The 7,415-nt window shown below is 40.0% G+C and overlaps 1 protein-coding gene across 1 annotated transcript in view; it reads right to left on the bottom strand.

Moving 5' to 3' along the window:
• Nucleotides 1–5,299, bottom strand: part of LOC101860090 (PR domain zinc finger protein 1) — a gene marked incomplete at its 3' end in the record, with an annotated part of 26,721 nt that extends 21,422 nt beyond the window's left edge. Inside the window, 1 exon segment of the mRNA XM_035969238.1 lies at nucleotides 4,604–5,299.
• Between the last annotated feature and the right edge of the window lie 2,116 nt (nucleotides 5,300–7,415).

Here is a 7,415-nt window from a genome sequence, read left to right as displayed (position 1 = left end):
CTTGCCTTTTTCCGCAGGTTTGTGAATTTTTATTAAATTTTTGTTTTTTGGCTCAACACCTTTCATGCCCATTAAAGAACTCATTTCTGTGTGGATTTTTTTGAAAAAAAATTGATTTTAAAGGCACAGAAAACGTAAATTTGCAGTTACCATGGACTCTTAAGCTTTGGAAATGACTAACCTTTGGCGGCCATTTTCTTACTAATTTTACCGCTGAAAACAGGTGACCCCCACCTCTTTGTTTCGTAAATATCTTGACTAGCATTCAAGATAATTGGATACTTTTTCCATCCAAATAAAGACAGGTGATACCAATAACTCTACATGCCCAAAAATTGACGAGAGCCTGATTCCATCACGCTGCCTCACATTTTCTTTCCCTTCCAAACCCTCCTCAGGTTGCACGGATTATATAAAGTCTAGAGGAGAAAAGATATTGAACAGGATGGGTTACAGGAATATAGAAATATCATGTTCTTCTCTCTGCTCGACGCTCTATCGCCCTCTCTTTCTCCCCCCTCTCCCTTTCACTCTCTCGCACACACACACACACACACACACACACACACACACACACACACACACACACGCACACACACACACACTCACACACACACACTACAATCACCACCCACACACACAACACTCATCAACGCACACACAAACGAACATTTGCAAATACGAAAACGTTTGCTGGGGCGTATATGTTGATCTATATTCTTGCTCTTAAAGACATACGTTATAGAGTAAATGGTTTTTTTCTGTTCCGTCATTCTGCTGTACATGCAATCCTCTTCTTCTCTCCTTTCCCCTTTTTTTACTTCTACCTCCTCTCTCTTTCTCTTTCTCTCTCTCCCTTCCCCCTCTCTCTCTCCCACTCTCTCTCTCCCTCTCTTTTTCCTCCATCTCTCCCCCCTCTCTCTTTTTCTCTCCCGTTTCTCTCTCTCTCTCTCTCTCTCTCTCTCTCTCTCTCTCTCTCTCTCTCTCTCTCTCTCTCTGTCTCGGGCGCTCTGTCTTTCTCCCTCTTTTTCTCTCCCTCTCTCACTCTCAATCTTTTCCTCTCCCTCCCTCCCTCCCTCTTCCCCTCCCCCTCCACCATCTTCTTCATCCAATCCTCCAGGAAAGGATGGGGGATGTCTTTTTGATGGTGATTGCTTAGAATCAACACTTCCTCACCCCATACTTTCCTTCTCATCCCCACCAAAACCGTCGGCGTGTTTGATTAAAACTGATTTCATTTTCCGCTTACAAATACTCCCAGACTGCCCCCAGATCTCGGGCAGAAGATATGAACATGACTCTACCAAAGCTGGACCTCCCACTCTGTCGGGGAACAGGTGTCAAATTTGGATGATTTATTTCGAATTTATTGCTGCCATTTCTAAAGGTTGCACGGCGAGGGAACCGGGCTGAAGATGAGCGTTTTCAGACGCCGTCGATTGGATAAGCAGATTGTTCAAATATTTCCGGGTCACAGGTCACTCGTGCCACGGGCAGTTTGGAGGGCTTTTCGTTCGCTTTGAGAGATCCCAAGTCCCTATTTTTGGTATATGAGAGAGAGAGAGAGAGAGAGAGAGAGAGAGAGAGAGAGAGAGAGAGAGAGAGAGGGTAAGGATGAGATGAAAAAGGAAAAGGGAGAGAGGGTTATGACAGAGGCATGGGCAGAGAGACAGAGAGACAAACAAATAGCACCTAGACGTGGATGGCTAGTGCGTCTTTAAATAAGATTAATTCTTACAACGTGTAGGCATACTCGTGAGCGTTAAATGTCGCAGCAAGTTTAGAATAAGCTAGTAAACGTTAGCATTCTCAGCATTTCCTGCTAAAATGTTCAGAAAATAATGAAAATGTGATATATGACGATGCAGTTGTAGTACAAACAAGCAGATATTTGTGATACATGAGGAAAACGAGATAAAATAATAATATAATAATGCGACATATGTAGTGAGTAGATATGTTGACTTTTAAAAATCAATGGTTGAGGTTTAGAGACAAACGTACCCCCCCACACACACACCACACACACACACACACACACACACACACACACACACACACACACACACACACACACACACACACACACACATACGCGCGCGCGCGTGCGCACACACACACACACACTCACACACACGCTTGCGCGTGCGCACACACACAGAGTGAGAGAGAGGCTAAGAGAGAGGGAGAGAGAGAGGGAGAGAGAGAGGGAGAGAGAGAGAGAGAGAGAGAGAAAGAGAGAGAGAGAGAGAGAAGGTAGATAGATAAATAGATAGCTTTATATATACATAAAGAAATAGATAGACAGTGATTTTAAAAAGGCTTACTGGAAGCTGAGTTACCGTTCTTCGAACTATTTTGTAAGTAGACAATTTTATTAATAACGAGGAAAGTGTTAAGGGAACGTATAGAGAGAACACTTCTTTTTTAAATTTATACTTCGAATCTGCTGGAAAACTCTGTTCTTTGCTTATATAAAACATGAGTCTGGCATCAACATGAATTCCACGGATTTGTAGATAACCCAGAACGAGACCACTCCTCCTTTATGCATACAAAACACTGGCGAATTAAATTTACCCTACAAAAAAAAAAGGAAATAAAAAAAAAAATAAAGCAGTCAGTAACAATGTACATCATTTTTTTAACGTAGATCATTAGATCTTTGATAACAACAGAAATTCAAATATAAAGCATCTGTCCTGCATTGTAGTTATGTTGGGAGTTTGTTTTAATTCAATCAGGGCCAAAGCTTGCAAAGTGAAAGTGGTATTGTTTCCCCACAGACTTCAGACGCACATGACAATTCGAAAAAAAGAGCATTTACAACAGAAACAACAACAACAACAACAACAACAACAACAACAGCAACAACAATATGACAGCAATAGCAGCAACAGCAACAATAACAACAACAACAACATCAATTGCGACAATAATAACTATAACACCAACCCCCGCCCCCCCCAACCCCCCCCCCCCCCCCCAAAAAAAAACCCAGCACCACCACCAACACTAATAGGGATAATAACCATAACAATAACAACAGCAACAAGAACAAAAAGAACAACAACAACAACAACGACAACAACAACAACAATAAAAACAACAGGTAGGAATTTTTTTAATAGCACCAAAAAACTTTAAAATCAAGAGCTGCCTGTCCCTAGAACATACAGGATTGTCTGGAATGTCCACAATCAAATTTTGGCACAACTCTCTCCACCCCCTCCCCCTATCCCTTACTCCCACATCCACGTTACACAATTTGCACTAATTGCGTTTCATGCATTTCCGAATTTACTCAGCTGTATGATGAGTTGAAAAGAACAATATGGACACCGAAACAGAAATAGAATGAGCAAAAAGCATGTCAACCGCAAGCTGTTCAACTGAACAGGAAATATTTTTTTTCAGGAGAGATAGATAGATAGATAGATAGATAGATAGATAGATAGAGATAGAGAGAGAGAGAGAGAGAGAGAGAGAGAGAGAGAGAGAGAGAGAGAGAGAAAGAGAGAGAGAGAGCACCTTGCCGTTTTTTATTCTTTTAAAATTGAAACTAAGCTGTGCGTCGTCTTTCTTTTTTTAGCTTTCAGAATTTGAATATTTCAACCAAATATTTCTCGAGCACGTACAACCGACACCGCAGATTTAGAAACTGCAATTTAAAAACAACAGCAACAACAACAACAAAAACAAAATAAAACAAAATTTTTGGCTCAGTGCAGCTGAACTGCTGGCCGACAATAATATTACAGGAACACGCCCAATGCTAGCTCTACCCACTAGAGTTTGATGAGACAGTTAGTACAGTAGCTACCAATATAAAGGAAAAGGTTAACAAACTATACTCAGATTCACACTTAATGGAGAAGGGACATTGGTGGATAGAGGTGTAGACTATAGCCCAGGATAGAGGTGCATGGAGAGTTCTTGATGGTGCCTTTAAGGGCAGAGAAAGGCTGTCATGATGATAATAGAACAAATACCCTATAATCATGAGAAGGGGAAAATTCCGCCAACTTATTTCAGTTTGTGCGGTAGAAAGGCATACACAAAGTATCATCATGGAACTTTTTGTTCAAAGAGGATGGGAACAAAGTTGTTTCTGCATTAGGAGGTTAATTAATTAATTTACCCAAATTAGCCTTTGTAAAGCCTAATACACCCGCCCCTACCTCTTCTTTCATAACAAGAGTTAAAAATGTCTTTCGCACATGGGTGTTGCGTTTTTCGCGGCTAGCCCAACGTTGACCCCTCAGAGGGTGGAGACCGTAGATGTGCGTAATTTCCGATTGAAGGACTGAAGTAGAAATTTCCCCGACATTGATACTGCATGAAGACGTTCATTAATTTGCTCATGTAAGTCTTTTAAAATATGTTGTTTTTAACTATTCAAGTTAAACACGACTTTAAAAAAAGAAGCAAAATTAAAGGCAAGAAAAAAATCAACGATATAACGTAAGAGCTCACTAAAGACCACATAAAACAAGACAAAAAAATAAAACCAAAAATAAATCACAACATAGCGTCTACTGTCGCGAATCTAACTGGAAATCGGAGGCAAACCTCGAAACACTACGTAAACGTGTGTACTTACATACGAATTGTGAAGGCAAGGAATAAAAATCGAACAGTCCAAAGTCTCTTCTTCATCTTCTAAACTTCTCCAGAAGGGAGGCGATGCTTCTAGAACCTTTGTCTACAATAAAATGCCCTGTCTCTTGCCATTCTGCCTGCCGGTGTCGTTTTGGTTTTCAATCCAGGTTTCTATGTAGGCCTACTGTTCTTCTGTTCTGTTATGCCTCGCACTTCCTCTCTTTCCTTCTACTTTTGCTTCCAGAATATGTTTAACGAGTGAATCGTGGCGCGTGATATGCCCAAAGTAGTTCAATTTCAGTTTCATAACGTTCTGGATCAGTGTAACCGTGTCTTTACCGAGCCCAAAGTTTGCGGAATTTTGTTTTTTAAATTGTCATATTTTCTTCAGCAATTGACAACTGCAGGTTTATAAAAAAATTGTCCGTACATCTCATTAATTTCTTGATATTCAAATGTTCACTTCATAGAAAGCCCGGGCAAATGACTCTCTATCACCCACCTCCTCTCACACACCCGTCACTTTAGTTTCGAGAGTGGTGCATTCAGTCTGGAGAGTACTTAAATGAAGAGGTTCAAGGTGACACAATCTTTAACTCTTTATTCACTTCAGTTTTGAGCAGAGAACGATAGATCAATCAAGAACGTTTTATACCCAGGCCACCTTGGTGATTCCCAATGCATTTCTATTGTCGGAACATGATATGAAAGTTGTGAAGACGTTCTTATCGAAATGATGAAAGTGTATGCAGATAGATTAACAGTCTGGAAGATAATTTTGGAAAACCACTCTTTAGAATTTTGTGCCCTTTTCGAACAAGCAATGACACAAAATTTGAAATGAGCTGCCCTTTCTTCTCGTCCAAAACTAAGACGTGCACAATAAAGACGACTCGTACCTCAAGTCCTCCTCATCTTCTCTTCACAATTTTAATTTATTTTCGTATCCCACTAGAGGAGGATTGGAAAGAACAATTAATGTCTTACTCGAAATTCATTCTACTTCCCGCTCACGTGTTCTGTGAATATAATAAACACCATTACAGCGGGATTACATTGGTCTTCACAGCGGTTACAGTAATTCGAGGCCACTGTGAAGTTTTCTTCATTGTTCGCAGACTTGAAATGGCCTCTTCTTTTTCACCCCCCCGCCCCTTCCTTTCAGAAGGGCAAAGTAAAATTATGCTAATAGAATAACGAGAAGTAAAAGAAAATCCCCGATAAACAAACTATGTGATCAGTTCACCTTCAATCTGTCAAGGGAAAATGCTTTTACTTTTAAACTGACAAATGAAGTTGCTTGCACGTATTTTTCAAGTTTATTTTCAGCTTGATTTTTACAACAATAGCGCAGCAATTATGAAAAATGTTATGTTATTTATTATGCTCAATGACATAACTTCTCCTTTTGCCAACCTGCTGTAAGCTCATCTCCACAGAAAATGAAATTATGTTTCTTTCTCTCGAGGTGAAATCGCCGGTACAAGCATTGATAGTATTTTTGGCTTCAAACACAAATTGCAACAATGAGGCTTGCCAATCAACAACACGTCGACAACAGGTACAACTGCCAAGATTTTAAATATCGGAGACAATAAGACAGTAAGGAAAAAAAAAGAAGAAAAAATGCAACAAAAACTCTTTGCAAAAAACCTCTCATCTCACAAAAATATAATTGAATTAAATTGAATTAAATCTTCATGATTACTATATGCATGGGGTACTTTTACCACCGTCACTACTACAGGTATTGCTTTTTATGTCATTGCTTTTGGTGTGTTTTGTGCTGTGTGTACTGCCCCAACTGCTGATACTTGCACCACCACAACTAACAACAACATTAAGCTCAGTAACCACATCAACAGCAATGACATACACAAATAAAACAAAGAAGACCCAAGGTCGTTTCCTCATCTTTTCTCTCCCACCACCCCATCTGTCTTTGTATAAGAAGATTCTTCGGTTAAGTTGAGGAAGGCAGATATGAATTCTTCTGAACTATTTTGAGTCCTCAAAGTAAGAGAACACACAACGTGGAACTAGGATAATAATTTAAAAAAAGACCGATATACAGAAAAGTGGAAAGACAAATAATCATGTCAAGCATTTAGCCAAAGATTGGGACAAGTGAAAAGTGTTTGTCGGTAGATTTTACCCTGGTCCAGGGAGAGAAAAGGCAGTGGTGTAGAATGCGAATAAAACGATACGCTTTGTTAGTGTGAACGTTTTAAAAATGAATGTTAGTTCCTGTTCGTGACACGCTAGGGAGATGAATAAAATAAAGGAAATAGCATCGCCCCAAGTAAGTAGATAAACAGAAGGAATTTGAATACGACAAACATTTTATAAATGAACACAGAAATGAACGCAGAGAGGCGATCGGGAAACACACGGGCCAGATGAGCGCAGTTTCAAAAGCCTTTGTGGTGAGCAAGGACATTCTTGTGAGAGAATTAGCCGACTATTGTTTCCTTGTATTCACAATGTCACTTTCCATTTTTCCACATTGGCATGTGGCGAATTCATAAATTTGTAACAGATACCTTGTCAAATAAATAGTGTTTTAATATATCTCCCATTTTTTCTTCTCTTTCTTTTCTCTCCGTACCCCTCTCTCAATCTCTCTCTGTCTCTATCTTTCTGTCCCTCTGTCCTTCTCTATTTCCATCTCCCCTCTCTTTCCCTCCCTCCCTCCCTCTCTTTCCCTCTCCCTCCATCCCTCACCCCTACTCTCCCCCTCTTTCCCCTTCTTTCTGTCGTTTTGAAATATCTATATCCCCTTTCTTTTCAATCCACAACTCCTTTCCACACCA

The sequence above is a fragment of the Aplysia californica genome, unplaced genomic scaffold (assembly GCF_000002075.1).
Source record: "Aplysia californica isolate F4 #8 unplaced genomic scaffold, AplCal3.0 scaffold00129, whole genome shotgun sequence".
Lineage (NCBI taxonomy): Eukaryota > Metazoa > Mollusca > Gastropoda > Aplysiida > Aplysiidae > Aplysia > Aplysia californica.
This window is presented reverse-complemented; position numbering and strand designations above follow the sequence as displayed.